The following is a 27,696-nucleotide window of genomic DNA, read 5'->3' on the forward strand; positions in this document are numbered from 1 at the left end:
GTTTGTATATTTCATTTTGTGTAGTAAGACCATTTATCCTAAGTATTACTTATCAACAAAATATATATCACATATAATGGAATACAAGTACATTTCTTACTTTTATATTTTTGGTTGTGAGTCTAGCCTTTAATGGCTAAGTCATCTCTCCAGCTCCCATTTCTTACTTTTATATTCTTAGCAATGTCTTTTGAAAATCAAATATTGATGATTTTAATAAAGTATAGTTATTTTTTTCTGAAAAGAAAAATCTATCAAACAAAAAATATCATCAGGGTTTTTAATGTTTTTTTTCTTTTTCTTTTTTTTATTATTTAATTACTACTCATATTTAAATATCCATACCCCCATTCCCTCATCCTCCTATCCTCCCATGTTCCCCAACAACCCTCCCAACTAACCCCCCACCCCATCCCCCGACTCCTTCCCAGGGATAGTGAGGGTCCCCACCAGGGACCTTCAAAGTCTGTCAGATCGTTTGGGGGAGGGCCTAGGCCCTCCTTGCTGTATATGGGCTACAATAGTGTTCCCTCCATAGGGAATAGGCTCCCAAAGTCCATTGTGCTCTAGGGATAAAGACTGGCTCCACCATTAGAGGTCCCATAGGCTGTCTTGGCCTCCTAGCTAGCACCCACATTCAGAGGGCTTGGTTTGGTCCAATGCTGTTTCCCCAGCTTTATGACTAGGGTCTCCATTCTATCAGTAGGTCAGGTCCACTGTTTATGCAGGTCTCTCCATCTCCATCTTGTCTCCTTTGTTCATCCTTCCTCCCTCTCCACAACTGAATTCCAGTAGTGTGGTTCAGTGCTTAGCTTTGGGTGTCTGTTTCTGCTTTGAACAGCAACAGGATGAAGGCTCTCCTTCCTCTCCCCCCTCCCCTGGCTCCACTATGGTCAGGGGTTCTTGTCCCCTTCCCCTTCCTAGAGGGACTATGCAATCTTCTCTTGTAGTCCTCTTTGTTTCCTAGCTCCTCTGGTAGTGTGGATTGTAGATTGAAGGTGGTTCCAGAATCATTTGTTTGGAGATTTTTTTTAGATTTGTTTTTTATATTCCAATCCCAGTTCCCTCTCCCTCCTCTCTTCCTGCTCCCCTACTTACTCCTGCACCCCACTTCCCATCTGCTTCTTGATGAGGGTAAGGACTCTCTTAGGAAGTATACTAAGATTGTCCCATCATCTTGAGGCAATAATCAAGGCAATTCTCCACCCTCCACACCCCTGTGTCTAGGCTGAGCAAAGTATCTCTTCATATAGAATTGGCTCCACTAAATCAGTTTGTGCATTAGAGTTAGATCTTGAACCTACTGCCAGTGGCCTCTTATATTATCCCAGCCACACCATTGTCAGCTATATTAATGGAGTCTATTTCAGTTCCCCATTTGTCAGATCAGAGTCAATGATCTCTCTCTAGCTCTGGTCAGCTATTTCTGTGGGTATTCCTTCATGATCTTGACTCCTTTGTTCATATTATCACTCCTCCCTCAGTTCAATTGTACTTGAGCTTGGCCCAATGGTTAATTGTAGATTTTATCTTCATAGAAATTAGCCTTTATACTCACTACCTCCACTACCCCACTCCATATGCAGACTTCCTGTACCTTCTTCTAGGGTCTAATATGTCGAGTGCCCCTGATCTCCTCATCCAAACTTTTTCTACAATCTACTAGATTTGGCCTGGATCCCACCACCACTTCTCTATATAGCAAATAGGCATCATTACAAAAAAAAAAAATAACACAAGTGAAGAAACACAGAGATCAATGGATTGAAGGTAGCCCAGTACCAATGGATATGTCTGTAGCATCTATGGTTAGCAAATACCACAAAAGAGGGTAGAAAGATTGTAAGGAGCAGAATATCAGAAAATCTACAAGACTCTCTCTCTTAGATGTAGTTGTGTAAAGAAGACCTGAACGACAATACCAATGAAGAAGCGATAAAGTCAATAGGACCCACCCCTAGACAAAGTAACAGAGGCAACTAATGACTGCTAAGAGAGTAAGAATTCACTTTTCTAACAGAAGAGACACTTGATTGGTTATTCAATATAATGTGGTCAACCCTGAAATCATGTAACTACCAGCAACAAAAAAGTAACAATAATAATTGAAGATGAAGAGGCTATCAATTTGAGAGTAGGGCAGAACATGGGAGGGATTTGGAGGAGGGGTTATGGAATAGGATGAGGATAAAAAGGAAGGAATGGAGGAATGATAATTTTGAAGCTAAACTATTTTCAAAATTATGGAATAGAAAGGAGATACTGAATAGCTGAATTCATAGTAAGTATTTATAAGATTTCAAAGATGATAGCTGAAAATGTTATTGGCAATAGTCCTTATTCTTGCTTTAAGATGATTTCTAAAAATACCAATTAAAAATGCAGAAAAATCACTTCAGAAAGTATTAAATGATTCATGAATTAATAATAACAATGTTTGAGGCCAGACTTAGTGACTCATCTGACATTCAGTTTGATAAACAGCATGGTTTCTACTCCATACTTGTAAGCAAAAAAAAAAAAAAAAAAAAAAAACTATTCAAAGTAAAAGTATTGCTTGCTAGTTGATGTTTATATCATATTATGGTTAAAAATTAATTTTATGAGATTTGAGTATGAAAAGTTATTATACAAAGCACAACATTTTCTTTTGCAAATTCTGTTACCCAAAATTAGAAGGATGCCTTCACTACTATTTCTTATTTCATTGCTAGTCTGTATTCACTATTCAGGCAAGGCCAATCCCATAAGAATAGTAGATATTAAAGAAGACTTTTCCAATAAAATAATGGACATAAAAGGTTCCAGATACTTTACTTAGATTAGAACATGATCCACAAGAAGGATAATAAAAACTACCCTTTGCATTAAGCATTTTTGAGGCTTGATTCAATTTGAAATCAACAATCTTTTGTAATATACTTACTGAAAAATGTTTTAAGACTTGAAATGCAAAGTTTGCTTTCTTTATCTTTTTCATTTAATAAAGCTTTTGCATACAGAAAGTTTTGGTTGTAGTACTCATAAACAATTACTTATGATCATTCTCAATAAGTTAGTTGGAGTTCTAAATAATTTTCCTATGAATCTTGTATACTTTTCCCCATTATATAGACTATGACTAAAGAAATAAAAGTTTAGTAGATTGTCCAGAGCCAATAATGATAATGATAATAATAATAATAATAATAATAATAATAATAATAGGTAAAATCCAGGTTGAAACATAATTAGCCTGATTTTCCACCTTTTATTCTCATTACAGCAGTAACTCTAGGGCTTTTTTCCAGCATCACTCTTCTTTTTAGTTAACAGTACCCAAACATTAATATAGCCTCATGCTCACAAAGATAAATAAACTTTGAGCAGTTACACTCTTTTAAAAATAATGACAAATAATATTTATAGAAGTGATGCATGATAAAATTCAACAAGGTAAAATGAATCCTAAGCCCATATATCAACTTAACATTCATTCAGAAACACAAGAAAATATAATCTTTATATTTTTTGATTCAGAAAATATATTGAACACACAAATATTGATTATAAGCAAATATTATATGCCAAAAGGAAAGGGTAAAAATAAATAGGACGAGAAAATTTAAAAGTATTTGGAAATAAATTATACAAGGTATACAAATAATATAATAAAGGATACATTAATAACTCTACTCTTAAAAGAAAAAAGGGAGATATAGATATGATGGGATTTAAAAATATAGGTTATTGAATCTACTTTTAAACAAAAAACTAGTAATTTTAAGTATTTTATATTGATATGGATTTTTGTATATCGATACAAATGTAAGATTATTTTTGTTAGAACATACTGTACAGACATTTCTAAACTTTTCAAGGAATTTTACCTGTGCAAGTCATTTAAAGATGTAATGCAAATTTCTAGTCCTTGAAAGTTATCATTACCAAATAATTAGGATATAAAGAAATGCAAATTAGTAGTTAATCATTACAATCCAACTTGTAGTCATATTTAGTATGTTTTCAAAGTCAAATAGAGATATACTTTGGATAGAAAGGTCATCTTCAAAAACTTCAGAGATTTGCAGAATATGGCATTTAAAATGTTCTTTTTTTATGACAACAAGACATGTCTGCTCCTAGCAGCATGAATGTACTTCAGAGATGATGATGAGCATCGAAGAAACTCCACATCGAGTTTACTTAATTTGTGGCAAAAGCTAGTCACTGGGTAAGAAAGTGCTCTAGCCTTTACTGATGACAGTATGCTGTCCAATTAGAACAAGCAAGATTGAAAAAAAGTGACTGCTGAACTTTGCCAAGACAAGGTAGGACAGCCATTCAGAATATCCTGCTTCACAGAAAAGTCTATCATAAGATATGATAGGGGGTAGGCCAAAGATGGATACCCCAATGTTACAGAGGAAACTTAAGTGACTGTCTAGGGAGTCAGCTGTTTTTGTCATTTCTCACATTTTTTGGAAGTTGCTTGCTTGCACTTCCTGCTTACTCAGGTAATATTATTTACTTTTTGGGTTTCTGATGTAGTTGAAGACTTTATAACAATAGTTCTCCTTGTTACCAGATTTAGAGAAGAAATCCACTAAAGAAGTTTAAAGTATATAAGGCTGAGAGACATTAAAAGATAGTTTTGATAATGCAAGTTAGAATGGAAAGTAAATTAGGTACAAGATTTTGTACTCATCACGATAGGATAGATATAGAATATTTTCTCTGAATTTGTCAATTGTTAATTGAATAGACATTGTTGACATATTTATTGCCTTATATATTGTATATAGTTATTGTACATATTGTATATAGTTTATCACATATTATTTATAACCTTTTCTATTTTAGACCAAAAAGGGGAACTGTGGTGATATTTTGTTTGTGCTCTAACAAATAAAGCTTGCCTGAAGATCAGAGAGTGGAGCTAGCCACTAGTTAACCACAGAGGCCAGACAGTAGTAGCACACACCTTTGATCTCAGCACTTGGGATCTGTGGCCTTTAATTCCAGTACTAGGGAAGTGGAAACATGAAATGATATGGCTGGGCAGAGAGAGGAATATAAGGTAGGAGGAAACAGGTGATGGGCTTTTGGGGGCTGAGTACTCAGTAGAGGTAAGAACTTTAATGGTGGACTGCTCTGCTTCTCTGATATTTCAGCTTTCACCTGCTAATATCAGACTCCAGGTTTTTATTATTAAGATCAATTAGAACTCATGCTACAAGGAATGAAACACAATGAATAAGAAGTGTCCACTGGGATTAGTAGTGTGTTAGAGAACAGCAAACATCTGCTTAGCAAAATTGTGGTGTAGAAAATGGAAAGCAAAGACATAATAGAAATCAAATGCAGACTAAAATATTACTACCAAGAATTCAAAGGAAAAGTTATAATGGGTATCTTAGAAAACATGTGCATCAGCTGAAGCTGGTGATAAGGCTCAGCTGATGGAGTGCTTGAATAAAATACAGAAGTCCAAGAGCAAATAAAACTGGACAGAGATGTGTGTGACTATAATCTACATCTAGAATATGGAGACAGTTAGATCAGGAATTCAAGGCCATCCTCAGATACACACTTTAATCTCAGCCTGAGCTAACTTAGAACAATTCTCCAAAGAAAGAAATTCAGTAAGTTGCAGGGTAAATAAAAGCACTGTGTATATACACAGCCAATATAATTGGAACAGAAAATAAAGAATGTAAGGGTGTTAGAAAAATATCATGGCCAAAGGTTTTTATAATAGATGCTTGTCTCAATGGATATATTTACAAAGCACTCCCACACCTAGCAATCAGAGAGCATTGCAAAAGAGAGGGCAGAAAGATTGTAAGAGGCAGAGAAACAGAGAGTATGATGTGAAGTTGTGGATACAACTACTATTAGAAATTACACAAAGACACACTAAGATGGTTGCCTAAACATGAGCTAAATAAGGATGGCTGCAATAGACATGTTAACTAAGACAGGAGAAAGCTCACAAGACATCAACCCTACACACAAAAAAGTTGCAGGCAATTAAGAAATGCAGAAAGTGAAAGTCTTCGCCAAGAAAGAACCCACCAATTGGTTATCTAATACCAAAGAGTCAGCCCCAAAAATGTACATACAAAATAACAGTATACAAACTGAGAAGATTATATTTATGAATGGACATTTACATAAGTTTGGATATATGTGTAGTCTTCTACATGTTTGCATCCAGTTATGCCAGCACCATTTGTTGAAGATGTTCTCTTTGTTCCAGCGTATATATTTGGATTGTTTGTCAAAAATCAGGTATTCGTAGGTGTGTGGGTTAATATCAGTATTAGACTCAAGACTTTCACCCTACACAAAACTTAAGTCAAAATGGATGAAAGACTTCAACATAAACCCAGCCACACAGAACCTATTAGAAGGCAAAGTGGGAAAAACCCTTGAATTAACTAGTACAGGAGACCACTTCCTGAACATAACACCAGTAGCACAGACACTGAGATTAACGATTAATAAATGGGACCTCCTGAAACTGAGAAGCTTCTGTAAGGCAAAGGACACAGTCAGCAAGACAAAAATGGCAGCCCACAGACTGGGAAAAGATATTCACCAACCCCACATCTGACAGAGGGCTGATCTCCAAAATATACAAAGAACTCAAGAAGCTAGTCTCCAAAACACCAAACAATCCAATTAAAAAGTGGGGTACAGAACTAAACAGACAATTCTCAATAGAGGAGTCTAAAATGGCTGAAAGACACATAAGAAAGTGTTCAACATCCTTAACCATCAGAGAAATGCAAATCAAAACAACTCTGAGATACCATCTTACTCCTGTCAGAATGGCTAAAATCAAAAACACCAATGACAGTTTATGCTGGAGAGGATGTGGAGAAAGGGGAACACTTCTCCACTGCTGGTCGGAGTGCCAACTTGTACAGCCACTTTGAATAACAGTATGATGATTCCTCAAGAAAAATGGGAATCAGCCTACCACAAGATCCAGCAATTCCACTTCTAGGCATATACCCAAAAGAAGCACATTTATACAGCAAAGACATCTGTTCAACAATGTTCATAGCAGCACTAATTTGTAATAGCCAGAAACTGAAAGCAGCCTAGATGTCCCTAAACCGAAGAATGGATAGAGAAAATGTAGTACATTTACACAATGGAGCACTACTCAGTGGAAAAAAAATGGAATCTTGAAATTTGCAGGAAAATAGATAGAACTAGAAGAAACCATTTTGAGCGAGGTAACCCAATCACAAAAAGACAAACATGATATGTACTCACTCATATGTGGATTTTAGACATAGAGTAAGGGATTACAAGCCTACAATCCACACTGCCAGAGAAACTAGTAAACAAGGGGGACCCTAAAAGAGACAAACATTGTCCCCTGGAGAAGAGGAAAGGGTCATGATCCCCTGAGCAAATTGAGAGCATGGGAAGAGGGGGGAGGGAGCTAGGAGACTAAGAAGGGAAGAAGAGGAAGGATGCAGAGGTCATGAGGGAGCAGAAAGTTTGAGTCAGGTGTAGATTAGAAGAAAGGATATGTGATAGGTAGGGTTTTAGTGGGGGGGTGATAGGAGAGGAAGGGAGGGAGAAGGGAACTGGGATTGTCATATAATTCAATCTTGTTTGTAATTCAAATTAAAAATGATAAAAAAGAAAAATTGCACATATGCACACAATAACAATTAATGAAAAAAGGACATGAATTTAAAAGAGACCAAGGAGGGGTACACAGGTAATTTCAGTGGGAGGAAAAAGCATAGGATAATATAATCACAATTTTTTAAAGCACTTGCCAATAAGCTTGATGACCTCAGTTGCAGATCTTATCACCACACACACACATATAATATATAAATGTATAGTAAATAAGAAGTGCAAATCCACTATCTGTTTACTCATTTTAAGAAATAATGCATGCCTCATTCAAGACTTGAACACTTTAGATAATTCTTACTTAATAATTCTTTGGTAATGCTTCACACATATACAGAGAAATGTGAGACTCTATGCCTAGTTCTTAATGTGTCATTTCATATTTAAATTCACAGTCTTTTCCAAACACTGAGCTAATTTTCATCATAAACCATACTGCCTCAAAAAAGAGACGAAGTTTAGATTTTCTTTGTGGAGGAACATAATCTGTGGAACTGATTTTTGGTTTTTGTTTCCTTGTTTACTTTGTGAACCCTTGCTTTTTCACTCCATTTCCCTCTGTGCTCAGGACTCTTGTCCCTGTCCCTGGGTTCTGCTATTGTAAGCTGATACAGAAAGGACACATAATAGGCAGCAGAGTCTTTAGAACTTTATGGCTTGCTTTCTTAGCATATGTTTATAAACTAGTAATCACTTATTTATGTGTGGTTTTTGCTGGTATTGCAACTTGCTGATGCATCCAGTCCAGAGTCTTGATAATCCTTCCTAGTTAGTAGAATAGCAGAGGAATCAAAAATCCACTGAAATGAAAACAGCAGGAGGAGTTAACTCTCCTCCAACTATAGACAACCTTCTGCCTGTACCCTTTGTATAATGCTGCAGTTCTGAGTGCCAGATTAGTGTCATGGAGACTGACTTTATCTACCACCAAGGTGATTGGAGAAATGACAAAACAGTCCTGACAGCTGACAAGTGGTAGCTAGCTCAGAAAATAACAATAGGGCAAGGTGTTTTCTGTTGAATTGAAATGATTTAACAGATTATCAATGTCTTGTGGAATTGCTATAAGACCTTAATAGAGCAAAGTCAAACAGAAGAACATAATGAGACCATAGCATTTCCTAATGAGCCTTCTCTCCTGGACACTGACTGACCACTGGCTCTTTACCTGTAACAATTCTGGCTGTACTTTGCTTCTGGCCTCCTGTATTGGAAATTATTAGGATATTCAACTGCTAATTTGTCGTCACTTTATATGACTCAGAATGTATAGCAGAGCTTCTGTTCTTAATCTGTCTCAAAAACTATCCACAATGGATTGACATACTACTACAACCCACATTGCCAAAACTGAGAAAATGTATAGTCCTATTTCATGCCGACTTTCAAAATGTTCTTATATTACTGTGAATATGTTTCTGAAGACCTTCAAATATTTGGTTTTAGTATCCTACAACAGATGTGTTTAAGTATGTACTCAATATTCCAGATTTGTTTAGATTTCAGACTAAATGATACTTCAATGCCTTGTTGATTTAAGTTTAAATTAGTACAACACAATGAAAACCCTTTAATAATATCTTCTTAAGCTAAGTATAAACACATACTATACCCCAACAGTTGTACATTAGATGTACACCTAACAATAAGAGAATACATATCCACCAAGATATAGCATGGAATGTCCATAGCTGTGTTATTTGGAATTGCACCAACTCTGAACAAATAAACTTTAAAAAAAGATGTGTTGTAGGAACTACTACAGAGCAATAAAAATTAATTAATTCAATTACACATAACAATATGTATTAATCTCAGAAACATAATATGGGTCTTTAGAATTTTATGTTTATTTATTTTTGTTTTTTTCTTAGAGTGGAACCTAAGACCCAGGATTCTGTGCATGTTTAGAATGTTCTCTATATCTGAGTATTAATATATTCCCCAACACTAAATATAGCATAGAATCAATTATGTATGTATATTAATATATATGGTACATATTAATGTTTATTCACTGAGTAGATGCTACTACATAGAGCTAAAAAAGAAGGAAGCCCATTCATGTGTTAGATGTCAGGGCCATGAATACATTTAAGAAACAAAAACATCAAAGAAACGTCTGGAAAACTAAGATGTAGTGCTTCATGATCTGGATGCTGATTATGTGGGCATGAAGGTTTAGGAAAAGCCACAAAGTAGTATACAAATGATGTGTGAGTTATTCTGCTTCTATGCTAATGGTTTATATTTACATATGTCCATTCAAAAAGGACAGTGCTTACCTCAAAAGCTCAAAAGGAATAAAAAATAGTGCATTCTCTGCTGGCCAGACCTCTCCGGAGTGAAGGTATCCTCTGCTCCTGCTTGACTCCTGTCCAACTCCCACCATCACCCTCCCCCGGATTTTTCTGGGCCTGCGCCTGGCATAGAGTGGACCAGCCCAGACATGGAGGATCTCCCTGAGTCCAGAAACCCAGAAACACCTCACTCTTCCTTCCCCCTCCACTGGCCCAACTTCTCCTGAGGTGAGTATACCCTCTGCTCCTGCCCAACTCCTGTCCAAATCCTGCCATCACCCCTGGGATCTCTCTGGGCCTATGCCTGGCATAGAGTGGACCTGTCCAGAGAGAAGACATCCCTTAGTCCTGAAACACTTCACTCTCAGTTCCCCCTCCACCCTGACCTTTGCCAAGTGAGGAGACTACCAGGAGAGGCAAGATGATACAGAGCTGGAGACATTGAACTCTTGGCCCACAAACATCACCCGGTGACAAGAGGAGATAGAGAGATCCCAACTACACCAACTTGAAGAAGAGATGGGAGGAAGACAGAATAATAACACACTCAACAACAGAAATACGAATATGACAACACCAGAATCTAGGGAGATCACTCCAGCAAGATCTGAAAAGCATAATACAGAGGAAGAAGAAGAAGAGACAGACCTAAAAATCTACTTTATGGAGATGTTTTAGACTCTTATTGAGGAAACAAGAAAATTTCTAAAAGAAATTGAAGAAAAAAGGAAACAAAAATGCAAGAAATAAACAAATCTCTTAAAGAATCTAAAGAAAGCCAAGAAAAAATAACCAAACAAGTGAAGGAAGCACTTGAAACAGTTCAAGGCATAAAAGCTGTAATAGAAACAATAAAGAAAACACACAATGAGGGAATGCTGGAAATAGAAAGAATAGATAAATGATCAGGAACTAAGGATTTGGTATAATCAGTAGAATGCAAGAGATGGAAGAGAGAATCTCAGTTGTTGAAGATTTGCCAGAGGATATACAGCCATCAACCAAAAAAAAACTCAAGTCCAACAAATCCCTAACACAAAATATCCAAGAAATATGGGATACCGTACAAAGGCCAAACGTAAGAATAATAGGTATAGAAGAAGGTGAAGAAATACAGCTCAAAGGTACAGAAAACATACTCAACAAAATCATAAAAGAAAACTTCCGCAACCTATAGAAGTATATGGCTATGAAAGTACAAGAAGCTTACATAACACCAAATAGACTGAACAACAAAAAGAAGTCCCCTCAACACATAATAATCAAACCACCAAACTTACAGAATAAAGAAAAAATATTAAGAGTAGCAAAGGGAAAAGGCCAAGTAACATATAAAGGTAGAGCTATCAGAATTACACCCGACTTCTTGATGGAAACATTCAAAGCCAGAAGATCCTGGATAGATGTCCTACAAACACTAAGGGACCATGGATGCCAACCCAAATTACTGTAGCCAGCAGAGCTTTCAATCACTATAAATGGAGAAAACAAGATATTACATGACAAAATCAGATTTAAACAATACATATCCACAAATACAGCACTACAGAAAGTTCTGGAAGGAAAATTCTCACCCAAAGAAGATAACTACACTCACAAAAACATAGGCAATAGATAATCCACCTTTACCAAAAGCCAAAAGAAAATGCAGGGTAAATCCACACACGATGACACCACCAACAATAAATCCAAAACAAACAAGAACTAACAGTCAATAGATTAATATCCCTCAGTGTCAATTGTCTTAATCTGCCTATAAAAAGATATAGGCTAACAGAATGAATGCAAAGACAGAATCCATCCTTTTGCTATATACAAGAAATACACCTCAACGTCAAAGACAGGAGTTACCTCAAAGTAAAGGATTTGGGAAAATATTTTCCAATCAAATGGTCCCAAGACACAAGCTGGTTTCTTGTTTAGACCTAATATCTTCTTAGACCTAATATCTAAGAAAATAGATTTTACACTAAAATCAATCAAAAGAGATGAAGAAGGGCATTTCATCCTCATCACAGGGGAAGTCCATCAAGACGAAATCTCAATCCTGAACATCTATACCCCCAATACAAAGGTACCCACATTTGTAAAAGAAGCATTACTAAAGTTCAAACCACACATAAAAACACAGACACTTATAGCAGGAGACTTCAACACCCCACTTTCACCACTAGACAGGAACACCAGACAGAAACTTAACAAAGAAACAAAGGATCTAACAGAAATAATAATCCAATTGGGATTAATAGACATCTACACAATATTCCTTCCAAACACAAAAGAATATACCTTCTTCTCATCACCACATGGAACCTTCTCTAAAATTGACCATATACATGGCAACATAGCAAACATCAACAGATACAAAAAATTAAAATAACCCCTGTTTCTTATCAGACCACTATGCTTTAAAGTTAGAATTCAACAACAACACAAATTGCAGAAAACCTACAAAATCATGAAAATTGGATAATACCCAAATCGACCATTCCTGGGTCAAGGAATGTATAAAAAAAGAAATTAAAGACTTCCTAGAATTCAATGAGAATGAAGACAAAATATACCCAAACTTATGGGACACTTTGAACACAGTGCTAAGAGAAAAGTTCATAGCACTAAGTGCCCACATGATGAAACTGGAGAATAGTCACACTAGAGAATTAACAATGCAACTGAAAACACTGGAATAAATGGAAGGAAACTCACCCTGAAGGGGTAAATGCCAGGAAATAATCAAACTGAGAGCTGAAATAAATAAAGTAGAAACTAGGAAAAAATTATAAAGAATCAATGAAACAAAGAGTTGGCTCATTGATAAGATCAACAAGATAAACAAAATTCTATCCAAACTAACCAAAAGGCAGAGAGAGAGAGCACACTAATTAACAAAATCAGAAAGGAAAAGGGGGTATATAACACAGACACTGAGGAAATCCAGAGAATCATCAGGTCATACTTTGCAAACCTGAACTCCACAAAATTTGAAAGTCTAAAGGGAATGGACAATTTTCTGGATAGATATCACTTACCAAAATTAAATCAAGAATAGATAAGCAGTTTAAATCAATCTATAATCTTTAATGAAATAGAATCAGTCATTAAAAATCTCCCAACCAAAAAAAGCCCATGGCCAGATGGCTTCACTGCAGAATTCTACCAGAAATTCAAACAAAAGCTAATACCAGTACTCCTAAAATTCTTCCACACAATAGAAACAGAAGTGACATTGCCAAACTCTTTTTATGAGGCTACAATCATTTTGATACCCAAGCCACACAAAGATACAACTAAAAAAGAGAATTACAGACCAATATCCCTCATGAACATCAATGCAAAAATACTCAACAAAATATTGGTGAATCGAATCCAAGAACAAATCAGAAAAATCATCCACCATAATCAAGTAGGCTTCATCCCATGGATGCAAGGATGGTTCAACATATGAAAATCCACCATTTGTAATCCACCATATAAACTAACTGAAAAAGAAAAACCACATTATCGTCTCATTTGCTAGTTGCTGAAAAAGTCTTTGAATATATCGAACATCCTTTCATGATAAACATCTTGGAGAGAACAGGAATAACAAGAATATATCTAAACATGATAAAAGCAATATATAGCAAACCAACAGCCAACATCAAAATAAATGGAGAGAAACTCAAAGCAACTCCTCTAAATTCAGGAAGACAAAGCTGTCCACTCTCTCCATATCTCTTCAATATTGTACTTGAAGTTCTAGCTAGAGCAATAAGACAAGTAAAGGAGATCAAAGGGATACAATTTGGAAAGGAAGAAGCCAAACTTTCACTATTTGCAGATGATATGATAGTCTACATAAGTGCCCCGAAAAACTCTACCAAGGAACACCTAGAGCTGATAAACACCTTCAGCAAAGTAGCAGGATACAAATTTAACTCCAAAAAATCAGTAGCCCTACTACATAAAGATGATAAATACATGAGAAAGAAATCAGAGAAGCATAATTCTTCACAATATCCACAAATAACATAAAATATCTTGGGGTAATGTTAACCAAAATCTGAAACCTGTACCAAAAGAACTTTGAGTCTTTAAAGAAAGAAATTAAAGAAGATGCCAGAAAATGGAAAGATTTCCTCCAATGCTCTTGGATAGGTAGGATCAACATAGTAAAAATGGCAAGCAGTCTTGCCAAAGCAATCTACAGATTCAATGCAATCCTCATCAAAATCCCAACAAAGATCTTCACAGACCTGGAAAGAACAATACTCAACTTTATATGGAAAAAAACCAAAAAACCCACAATAGCCAAAACAACCCAGTACAATAAAGGACCTTCAGGAGGCATCACCATCCCTAACTTCAAGCTCTATTATAGAAAACAGCCTTGGTATTTACACAAAAATAGACAGATCAATGGAATCGAACTGAAAACCCTCATATTAACCCACACACCAAGAACACCTGATTTTTAACAAAGGAGCTAAATCTATACAATGGAAAAAAAAGAAAGCATCTTCAACAAATGGTGCTGGCACAACTGGATTCAGAAATGTAGACGATTACAGATAGACACACATCTATCACCATGCACAAAACGACTGCACACAGAATGGGAAAAGATCTTCACCAACCCCACATCTGACAGAGGCCTATTATCCAAAATATACAATGAATTCAAGAAGCTAGCCACCAAAACACCAATAAAAGAAATTAAAAAGTGGGGTACAGAACTAAATAGAGAATTCAAAACAGATGAATCTAAAATAGCTGAAAAACACTTAAGAACATGCTCAAAATCCTTAGCCATCAGAAAATGCAGCTCAAAACAACTCTGAGATACCATCTTACACTGGCCATAAAATCAAAACACAAATGACAGTCTATGCTGGGGAGGATGTGGAGAAAAAGGAACACTCCTCCATTGCTGATGGGAGTGCAAATTGTAAGACCACTTTGGAAACCAGTATGGTGGTTTCTCAGGAAAATGGGAATCAGTCTCCTCAAGATCCAGTAATTCCTCTCTTGGGCATATACCCAAATAATTCACATTCATACAACAAGGACATATTCATAGCAGCGTTGTTTATAATAGCCAGAAACTGGAAGCAACCTAGATGCCCCTCCACTGAAGAATGGATAGAGAAAATGTGGTACACTCATACAATGGAGTGCTACTCAGCCAGAAAAAAAAAAAAAAAAAAAAAAAAAAAAAAAAAAAAAAAAACGTAATGGAATCTTGAAATTTGCAGGCAAGTGGATGCAACTGGAAGAAACTTTCCTGAGTGAGATAACCCTGTCACAAAAGACAAACATGGTATGTACTTACTCAAATATGAATTTTAGACATAGAGCAAAGGAGTAGCAGCCTACAATCCTCATCACCAAAGGAACTGGGAAACAAGAAGGACTCTAAGGGAAAAATGCATGGACCTGGGAGAATGGGAAAGAGCAGGATCTCCTGAGCTAATTGGGAGCATGACAGTAGAGGAGAGGCAACTGTCAGAATGAGCAAAGATGAGGTGAGCAGAGGAAATGGAAGAGCAGAAAGGTTGAGTCTGGGAACAAATAGAGGATAGCAGGGTGAGAGATACCATAACAGAGGGAGCCATTATAGGTCCGAGGAGAGATCTGGCACTAGGGAGATTTCCAGAGATCTACAAAGATGACACTAACTGACAATCTAGGCAATGGTGGAGAGGCTACCCTAAATGCCCTTCCCCTGTAATAAGACATGACTACTTTATATGCCATCCTAGATATTTCATCCTGTGGCTGATGAAAGCAGAGGCAGACACCCACAGCTATACACTTGCTTTGTATACACTTAGTATGTTTCTCCTTGGGAAAGAAAACATGTTCTTTCCATTTCACCACTATCTTATTCACTATCATCAGCCTCCATTCTCTAAAAATGTCATGTGAATTCATTATCCGTTCTTGGTGCTACATTTTTAAGAGATAAAAATCTCTTTATGTTGAGATTAAGCTGTGGCATGCTCTAACTTACTACACATTGTGTAAAATATGGTGTTTATCAGACTTCTCCATTCCTGGAGAGACTCTATTTTTTACAAATAGCTTTTGGCTCTACTTTGAGACTAGAGGATGACTGTGCATGTGGGTGGGTACCTGAACAATAACACCTATGTTAGACAACATAAGCATCAGATTGATAAAAGACTTATTTCTGGGAGTTCAGAGGACATTGTCTAATGAATTTATCAGAATGAGTTGAGAATATAGGTATGCATTGGCATGTTATTATGGCACCAAGGATGCCAGGCCCAAAAATTATGGGGCATGTCACATCAAGAAAGAGTATATCATCTTCAATTCCATAAAGAGGTGGACACTTAGCTCTATTATTGGCCATAGCCCCACAAGCCTGTGCCCTGACCATCCAATGTGAGCATCAGTAACAGACAGAAAGAAAGCTCTCAACTATCCCCATGGTTTCAAATCAGCTGGGTCTCTGCTGCTGAGAAGGCCTGTTCAATGGCCACTTGTCCATTCTTCTGTTGGTCTATTGGCCCTGCCATACACTTATCTGCCAGTTTGTTCCCAGGACTGTTCTGTTTTTCTCACCTCTACCATTGAACTCAGCTCTGCAGGTCCCCTGTCAGAGCTGTAATAACCATAGCTGCTCCATCTGCCTCTTCCATTGCTTAATACTGAAACCTTTACTTTAACCCTTACAACCATTTTGTATCCTACATGTTTACATATGGTGAAGTAGATATAGATATATTTATTGTGGGATGTGTGATCTAAGTACTCTTGCTAGTGAGTTAGACTGGAATTAAAGAATCTATAGTCAGCTTGGCTAGGGTTTCCAATCTGACAAATTGCTACCAATGAAACCATATGTGGCAAACTTATTGCTATTCAATAAACTCTGATGTAGCCAAAAGTCAGAGCACATTCATCTCTGTTTCTAAAATATTGTTCTCATGGAACTCTGCCATTTATCCAAACAAAATAAAATCTTGAAACTAAAACGTTCTCCAAAAGGTAAGATGTGTATGTTTATAATACTAAGGAATATATTTCCCTATTGTATATGTTTTATAAAACATATCTATGTCAGTATTTTAATTTCTAACTCACAATCTAAATCAGTCTGGTAAATAATCAAACTTTAACATGGCTAAGAGTTAGCATCCCAGATACAGCAAGGTGGGCCTAGGCCTGCCCCCAAACAATATGACAGACTTTGAAGGTCCTTGGTGGAGGGTTTCACTATCCCTGGGGAGGAGTTGGGGGATGAGTTGGGGGGTTGGGTGAGGAACATGGGAGGATGGGAGGGCAAGGGATTGGGGAGATGGATATGTAATATGAGTAGTAATTTAAAGATTTTAAATAAAAAAGAGTTAGATTAAATTAACTACATAGAAGTTCTACTTTTAAGTTTTTTCTTTGGTTTTCAAAAGTCATACAGAAAATTCTGTCTCTGTGTTTGGATTGCTTTGAGGATATTTTGTTGTAAGGTTTATGTTCCTTTGAGAGTAACATGATGTCATCTCAGAGCAGAGAATACCTAATCCAGGTAGCCAAGAGTCCTCTCGTCTCCAACTACCCAGTACTGGCATGACACATACATGACATCTATTATTTGGATGATGCAATGAAAATTAAGGTCCTTCTCCTGCTTGCAGAGCAAGCACTTTACCAATTGAGCCATCTTCCCAGCCCAACATATTATTTCATCTGCCTAAAAAAACTGTATCATCCTGGACATATGCATTTAAACAGTGTTAGAATATATAAATGGCTATTATTGACTAAAATTAGCTTTAAAAGATTGCAAAATAAGAAGAGATTAAAAATATAATCATTTTAATCTAAATCTTAATCAAATGTCTGTGAAAGGAATACAACATGTTAAATTAAAACTATCTTTGGAATATGGAACTCAAAGTTATACTTATTAGTGCTAATTAGATTAAGCCTTTAATTAAATCTAAAGCATACATAATAGAAATTTTAAATATCATTAGAATTATATGCTACAAGTAATTTCTTAAAAACTTCTAGTTTTGACAATCTTGCAAATCGCATGCCAACACAATTCTTACTCAATGCTCAACAATTTTATCTTACACAGTGTTTTGAAAATGATAAATTTGAAATTACTTTTAGAAAAAATATCCATCTTTTAACATGAAAAATAATAAATTATAATATTATTACATCCAATTTACTCAGAAGGAAAATCTTCATGGTCTGAAAAGTAAGTTGAGACCTTCATGGTTCTTTAGACCTCTACCAGTCAGGACTTATCCACTGACAAACTGGGAACACAAAGTCTCATGCGTTATACAAGAAAATGCAGCACTAACCTTCTTAATAAGCAAGCATCAATAAACTGCAAGGGCATATCCCAGTTTTGGAGCTACCATCTTAGAATGAAAATTTGGGATCTAATGTTTTAACAATTCCAATGATATAATGCAATGATAGCTTTGTGGGTGCATTACACAACACCACATATCAATACTAGGTAGCAACTACTTGAATTTAAAATATGTCTTCTCCTTCAGTGATCATTGACATTAATATGCAATGAAGAACTTGATCCTAATTTATTCAGTTTCTCTCTGAAGCATAAGCATGCATCACCGTCACCATCTATAATGCTAAGTTATTTTTATCTCAATATATTGATGGGTAAGTAACAACTTCACACTTGTGAGTGTTGGTTGCACTACAGAATACACAATCATGCTTGCTGAGCTAAATATCTTACCACCTCAAACTAAGAGACAATAACTCTTACTGGCATCATGTTATTCTAGCAATTTCAAATTTATGAGCAAGGAAGAGTCATGGACAAAGCAAAATAATGAATGAGACAACTTTGGTGGCTCCTTAAATTTCCTTTCTTCATTAAAACAGTAATTCTGGATAAAGAGATTTGATAGATACTCCTCAAATGATAAGATTATTTAATAATTCCCATGAAAAATAATAAGGAAAAATAACTTGATTATATGTAATACCTATCTGAATTATACACTCGGAAGAAAAGATAGTCATCAGATATCTCAACAGTCAGACTTCCCAGTGTGTAACTTCCCATTTATCTTGAATACCATCCACAATGGTACTCTCCAACTTAGGTAATAACTAAATATCTTTTTACTCTGCCATCAATATTGACATTCTGGGGTGGTCAATTTTTTATTTTATTTTATTTGTGCACAAAAGACACATTCCCATGAATTACAGGATGGCAAGCATCCTTTCAAGCCTCCATTAAATGATTACAGTTTCATTATTGTGACAATCATGAGTCCCCAGAAAATTCTCAATGAATGATTTGAAAATGATAAACTTCTACCTCTTGAGAATCATAGCTATTTATTGGGCACCTAGACCTAGAAACCCCACAAATATTTTTATATCAACTCTAGACTATACCACTAAAACTTTTGCAAAAGACTTACCTGAGTCTCTATAGTGCATTGGTCTTAGCTTCTGTGTCAGGTGTTATTCTCAGTACAGTGACAAAACATCTGATGGAAATAAAAATATATATATGCATATATATATATATATATATTATAATATATATATATATATATACTTGTTCACTACTTCAGTTAATCATGAGGAAAATTTTACTAAGAGGTAACAGGTGGGATTATCTTGGACAAAGTGTGAAGTAGAGGAAGCTCACATGACAGTAGGTCAGCAAACTGTGAGGAAGGGAAGACAGCAAGGAATTTGTATAACCTTCAAGTCCTATCCCTACAGACACTACCTCGAAATCTTTTCAGTTTCCTCAATAGTGTTGTATTCTCTATATGGAGAATACAAGTTCTCTATTTGGAGTTCATAGTCATGCACCATAATATTTTTCTTTATCAAACCAAATGACAAGTTTAAAACACAATTTATCTTTCCTTGATACGTATTTTTCACCTACTAAAAATCTCATCAAATTTATCTAGGTACAACTTCACTAGAGATTCATTTCTCATATACAATGTCATCTGTTTGCTTTCTTCCATCAGGAGAAACTGATCACTTAGGGAGAGAGGAGTAGATCACAAGTAATATGTTTCAACTCTTTTTGAACTTTCTAAGCTATTCATTTTGGGATGTTATAGAAAGGTTATAAAGCTAGATGATGATATGGTTTTTGACAGGAAAAAAGTGGTAATAGGGTAGAAAGCCCATTCCAAAATGGAAACCTTAGGTAACCTAAAACAATAGTGTAACATGAATTCTAATTTGTTTTAACAATGAAAACCCAGAATTAGATACAGAGGTTAATGTTGAAAGATCAGAGAAACACAGCAGCTAGTCCCTAGTTCTTCCCTCAACTGAATCTTCAGACCATAGAGTTGATCATGTCCCTAGGAATCCTCAAACTGAATGTTGTCTCTAGGAAACATCAGACTGAATGCAACGTGTTCATATTTCCTCCTGCTTTATCTTCTTCTCTCCACCCAGCCATATCTCTCCTATTTCCATTTCCCTAGTGCTGGGATTAAAGGCAAGTGACGACAAAGTATTGGGATTGAAGATGTGAGCAACCACTGACTGGCTCTCTTTCTCTTTTAGACTGAATCGATCGTGTGTAGCCCAGGGTGGCCTTGAACTCACAGAGATCCGCTACATCTGCCTTCCAAGTGCTGGGATTAAAGGTGTGTACCACCACACAATAGGACAAAGAAATCTAAAACTAAATAGGACAAGCAATGTTAAATCTTGGAGCTTGAGAATGCTTTCTTAGTCCATGCCCTGCTTTGAGGAAAAGCGGTGAGGCGCAGGCACACAGGCTCTGGGACACCATCTCAGCCTGGTGGTTTTGCAAGCAGCTCTCCTGTGTGGAACTGTCTGACTTCAGCTTTCCCGGGCTAGAATTGCTCATCTGTAGCTCTGTGTTTCTACGGTCTTAGGGATGACCCCTATATAATAGATGCCTTCTCTAGACATTGCCCAGTGGAAATTCCCACTCATGTGGGTATTGCTACATACTTTGAAGTCTGGATGGAAGTCATCTTGGACTTGGTGTGTTTGCTTAATTAGTAGCACCTAGGCTCATGATTATGCCCTTTAAAATAGCAACCTGAACCACATTTAGACCCATTAGAGTCCCTGCTGGGGTGGCCAAGAGACATTGTGTCAGAATATGGTACAGGGAATGAGCTGTGGTCTCCTCTCGAGAAAATATTCTGGCTCCAGTTGTTTCCAAGTGTATACTGAACAATTATATCAAAAACTATGTCATTACTCCTTCCATATTTAGAGATGAATTGTCTGGGGATGAACTTATCATGTTTTGTATTGATTTTTATATTACTAGATTATGTGACACTACCATAGTTTATGAAGTATTGTTTATTCTTAGTGCTTCAGAAGGCACTGACTGAGCCAGGCCTTCATGAAATTTAAGTAAAACGACTGTCACACAATATATTTCCAGAAATTACCAGAAGAGATAATTGTGAGTTGGAGGAGGTAGATATGTTAATCAGCTGAGGGTCCAGCTGAAAGAAAAAAAAAACAAGCAAAAGAAAATATAAAACAAACAATGGGTAAATTTCATCTCTTTTGTGAAGCAGGGAAGTCCTTTTATTGACCATGAATATCAGCAGCAGGTTCTATTACGTTGAATTTCTAGGACTTGGCTCAAAAGTCATTCACCCAGGTCTCATAATCTTTGAATGCCTGTGTGTGGGGGGGGAGGGATGTCCGTGTCTATGTCTGTGTCTGTGTGTAGGTTTGTGGTTTTGCTCTTTTGGTTCTTTTTTCCTGGATATCAGTGCCTGAAGTAGGATGAGTCTGGAAACAGTGCTAAAGACAATTTGTTTTAAGGAAAAGTTGGTTACATTTGCATGTATGTAAAAATTTTACAGTAGTTGCAAATTAACAACTAAATGCATCATTAGAAGGAGGAATATTCCACAATGGCAAGATTGATTGCCATCTAAAGCCCTCAGGGTACATTCATTTTGCATAGAACACTGTACCAGATGTGAAAGAATACAGAATTAAATTCCAAAAGTTATTTTAATATGTTAGATGATTTATATGTAGCATAATACATTAATAAATTATTAGCAAGAAATACTGAAGATAAAATAGACAAGAAACAATAAACAAATTCAGTATGACTTTTAATAATTGAAACAAAGAAAGGGTAATGGTGAAGAAAGTAATTAGATGGATGATTTGAAGGACCTAAACTTACGGTCAAAGACAAAGTAGTTGGTTATTAATAGAGTTATTAATGAAGACAAAAAGCATTTTAATGGTTACAAAATAGGCCACATTATACAAGTGTCCACAAGCAGGTTTGTTTTCACAGTGATTATTTGCTTAATTTTCTTAAGGCTTTAGATTCACTGACAGGGTGCATCTAGGAAATTTAAGCAGCATTCAGTTGTGTGTAATGTATCTTGAGTGGTTTTTATATTCTCATAATGTTTATCTACATTATAAATGATCAATGCTACTTTTTAAAAGAGCGATCACATAAAATAATTTGTCAGAGAATTAAATTGCTTCAATCATGAACATTTTTCAAGCCTAGTAACTTTTTAGTAAGGAAATGCATCTACAAATATAAGTAGGCCTCATGCTTTTTTTTTTTACCTGAAAATTGTTTTTGTTTTACATTTTTTTGGTAACAGGCTCTCACCAAGAAGCGAACACTGACCTCAATCACCAAAGTATGGACACGCTACCATGCCTAGTCCAGACAAAACTATTTTCAAAGAAAACCTGTGAGTCTGCCTCTATTTATTTTTAATATGGCAATATATATAAATATTAAAAGGTTATTTTTTATTCCAAGATATTTATTTTTTGTTCACTTATAATATCACACATTTCTTTTTATATATTTTTTATTTAAATTGAAAACAATCTTACTTTACATAGCAACCCTCTCCCTCCTGTCCTCCCATGCCCCCGCCAACCCTCCTTCTCACCCCCCTTCCACTCCCCAGGGAGGGTGAGGCCTCCAATGGGGGATCATCAAAGCACATATTTCTTTTTAATTTTTTATTTTATTTTATGTGTATGAGTGTTTTGTCTGAATATATGTACATACCTCATGTGTCAGTAGTACCCACAGAGACCAGAAGAGGATATCAGAATCACTAGAACTAGAGTTACAGATGGTTGTGAACCACCATGTACATCCTTGCAAACAAACCCAGATCCTCTGCAAGAGCAATAAGAACCACTGACTCATCTCTCCAGGCCCAGTATCACATATTTCTTAAAGATGTAGAAATTGATATACAATAAAACAACTAAATTTGTTTTATTATAAAATCAACCTACACAGAAACTTTCATGCTTTATTAAAGCTTCTAATAGCAATCATTCATAGAGAATTCTGAAACTGATTCCAATATTGCCTTTGTTGCAGTGCAGACAATCAAACTGAGGCATGCCTACATGCTTGGTAAATGCTTTACCTCTGTCTGTTTACAATATTTTCTATAAATATGGTCAATCATTCTTTCTTTGTCTGAAGAAACTGTCTTTTTGCAAGAAAACTAACTACATCAAAAAACCTATTTAAAGATAGCAGATATGAAAACAAGGTAATAAAACTAGTAAAAGTAACAGATATCAAAATAACTTGGAAAATTTTTTCAGCATCTATTTGGAAATGAATTGGTCTCCTGAAATTCTTATGGTTAAATGTGTAGCACTGTTGTCTATATGGAGAATATTTAAATTAATTACAGATCCAAGCCTGCTATCTGGATCATTCGCCCTTCTTTTCCTTAAAAAAATCATCCATAGTGAAGCTGCCATACCTCACATTACATTGTCTGTTTATTAAAGTTTAGATTCCCCTAATAGCTACTGTGCAGGTCTCCTTGTTACCTTGGTTTCAGCTACGCCTCTACAACTGAACACATCATTAAGGTGTCCAAGCTACCAACTCAATCATCTGTGATATCCATCTGAAATTTTACTTCAAAGCTCCAGGAATTTATATTTGAAATTTATAAAAAAAAACACTTAGCCACAATTCATAGTATTTTATAACAGGTAAGCTAATTAAAAACAACCTTCTATAATGAAGCTGATCTATTATTACACAAAAGTCTGCATAATGTCTCTATTATGTGGTTGAATTTTGTGGAATAGAAAAACCAAAGTGTTTGCTGCAACATTTTGTCTCACTCTTGCATGATGCCCTCATACATTTGAATAGAATTTCAGAACTGCTTGATTTTGATACACCAGTTTCTAGCAACTCACATAAGTCACAGATGCCTCAGAGCTTCAAATCGTTCTCTGTAAGAGATTTGGAAGCAGGATTACAAGAAGCTTTCAGCAGCTGTCTGGAAAGACAATTTTAATAACTATTTATAGATTTCCTACTCTAAAACCCTTGTGGAGCCTGGCTATAGTGATGCAAAATGAACCAAGGATAAGAGTATAGTTGTCACAAAGCTAAGTGTTTGTGGAAGGGGACAAAAAGTAAGTAAACAAATAAACTAAACATGATACATTATGGTAAGTGGTACAGAAATAAACTAGAGGATGTCAATTGAGACAAAGAAAGGAAGGATAAAGGTGGACCTCTGTCAACAGGATGCCTTGAATGATCCAAGGAAAGATGTAATTTTTCTTGTTGGGACTTCAGGGACAAAAATCGATACTTGACACCACACTCCTAAATTTAAAGGTGGCAGGGAAGAATATTCTGGGCAAAGAAACAGCATTAAGCAGCATATCTAAAGGAACAAAGAACTGTGCTTATGAAAGGGAACTGAAAAAAAAAATAAAAGTGAATTTGACACCTGCTTGTGGATGAGAATGAGAAAGCTGCATTAAAAGACCTGAAGGACCGCACCTCATATAGACAAGAAAGAAACTACAGAGCAGAATGTATAGTTTACATATGTTCTGCTCATAGCTTGTGGCCACTGGAAGATTTAAACAATGACTCTTTGTTTAACTATAATCAAGGAAGCCCATTAATGGAAAAGTGATTGAAAGGAGTTCTTTTAAGAACCAGTGAAAAAGTAATGACATTTCAGAGAGGTATTTTGACAATAAAAATACATGCCATGGAATTTAATATAAGAACAAAGTAATGGAAGGCATTAAGATGGCACAGTTGGACTCCAGAATTATTTAGAAGTTTCTAACCCCCCAAAAAAAATGGAAAGAGGAGAAGAACAAAGAATAAAGAGATTAGACAAAAATTAAGAGTTCTACCTCAATGTCCAAAATTCTTTCTAAGGAATCAGTGTTCATGATTAGACTAAAACTTAAAATATGTTTCAAATGTATGAAGTTTACTGTCATTAAAACAGAAAAATAAAAATGGAGCCGGTGTAGATGGCTCAGCAGTTAAGTGGCTTGTTACCCTTTCAGAAGGACTGAGTTTGGTTCCCAGAATCCATGTTGGAAAGCTCACAACTGCCTCCAGCCCAGCTCTTGGGGCTGTCTTATGTCCTCCAGCCTTTGCAGGCACCTGTATGCACAGGCTAATACACATGCATACACCTCACACACAAAAGTAACAATATTCTAAAATTCATAACAGAAAGAAATTAAAGTGAGACACAGTAATTCAAGCTTCCACATTTTACTCTGAACTATTATTTTTGTGTGTTTTGCTAGAATTTGTTGCTGGATGTTTTCTGCTTTACTGGGAATTTCATAGCTTTTATCCCTCTGAGTTGAGGACTGAATACAGGAATGTGTTTGTGTTTTAGTGTTGCTCACCACTGAATGACATCCCCAGTCCTTAACATGTAAAATATCTTCTGCCTAAGCCGAGTCTAGACTATCCAGGAAGCTAGAATACAATAGACTCTTTATTAATTTTGACCAAATATAGCCCTGCATGTCTAGAACCAATACTCAACTAGGATAAATTTTCACATTTATCCTTGCTAATGTGTTACCATCCTCTTTTGAAACTGTTAAGAGTAACATATAATTATCTCAGCTTTACATATAAAAAATAACAATTTACCCCATTATTCAATACAGGGTCAAGAATGACTGAATTAAATTCTCAAACAAAATTTGAAGTCAGTAAATTTATAATTATATGTGCTGAGAAGATTTTCATGTAATCCATTTACTGTAGAAGTTGTAAAAATCACAGAAGCAAATTATAAATGTACATAAATATAACAAAATCAAATTGCTGATTAAAAATGTTTTCCAGCAGCAAAAATTAAATTATTTGAAACTACTTTTAATAAACTTAAGTTTCTCTTAATATGAGCAAATAGCATTTTATAACTTTAGTCATCCAAGTATGGCTGACATTTTTTCTTTACTACTTGATAAAATGAATTCTGGGTTGACAAGTATTTTAGAAATATTGAAATAGGAAGTATTAATTAATATGAAAGTGAAGAATCCACCCATTTACAAAATATCCAACTAACCACTAAATCAGCAAGGGAGCTGATAGGCATGTGCTAACACCTCTGTTGATAAAACTTCTGGATTGACAAGATGATCCACAGAAAGTTGCCACTGACACATTCTATTTACCTTAATATGGTGGCAATGCTCTGGTTTATAATGTGTTTCTGTTTAAAGATCAGGAGCTGGAAAGAGTGGAGTTTGGTTGCTAGCACCCATGTGGCAGGTCACAATTCTTTGGAGCTCCAGCTTCAGAGAATCTGAAGCCCTCTTCTGGCATCCCCAGGTGCTCACATGCTCATGTTCATGCACCTACACCTACACAAATATAAATAAAAAAACAAAAATAAACCTTTACAAGAAATATAGAGTTTAATGCCAATAATTCTTTTTCATATTTCTCCCAGTTAACTCCGCCCTGTAAGAGAAAACAATGTGAAAAATATTCTGAATCATAATTTTGTAAGGTAGCATAGAACCTCTTTGGGGCACAGAATTGGAATACCATGACCAATAACCAATTTCGACAGGACAACATTTGCATGAAGGATGCACATCATGCTGGATGCAAGTGTCTGAAGCAACATCTTCATCTGCTTTGATGCTGCAAAATGAATCTTTCCACATATTTCAAGGGTGATAATATCCCTTGCATTATCTTATCAGGTGGTACTTACCCATTTAATAATATATAATACACACTGTAAATAAACACAAAACAGCTAAATCATACATCCTAATTTAATGTTTTCAGAAACTCCAGAATGGCTGAAAAATACATATAAAACATTTTCTTTTGGTGCTACATGGATTTATGGCTGTGTTTTGTTTAATTATACAGAAACATCAATAGAAGCTAGTAAAAAACACATACCTCTATTAAGGAAATATACATTTTTAAAATGTGTGTCTGCATTCACTTCTATTTCATAAAACCTTGACCCAATTCTTTACCTCACAGATATTTTTTTGCCAAAAAAACCTGAGCTATGAGTAACATAGCCCACAGTTGTCTAAAAGCTTACATATTATTTCAGAAAAGTAGGCTAAACTGAGATAATCCAGAATCTTAATAGAGGATGAACTTCTAAATGAAATCACTATCTGGAGAAAGTTCTTCCGTGTCTAATGTTAAAGTTTAGAGAAAAGAACAAGTACAATTAGTTAATAACCATGACCTCTGCCCTTTTTGATCAATCTTAGGAAAATTCAGTTGTCAAAAATGCATCTTCAAATGAAGCATACAGTAGAATTGCCTCTGAGTAAGTTTTCTCAATTTATCAAGATTGAGAGACGTTGTGTGGTTAAAAATAAGAGACTTCTTCTACCCCTTCTGGAAAATAATATTTTTAAGTAATCTTCAAAACTCCATGCTGGAAGTGAAATAGTC

The sequence above is a fragment of the Cricetulus griseus genome, chromosome 6, assembly GCF_003668045.3.
Source record: "Cricetulus griseus strain 17A/GY chromosome 6, alternate assembly CriGri-PICRH-1.0, whole genome shotgun sequence".
NCBI classification, from domain to species: domain Eukaryota; kingdom Metazoa; phylum Chordata; class Mammalia; order Rodentia; family Cricetidae; genus Cricetulus; species Cricetulus griseus.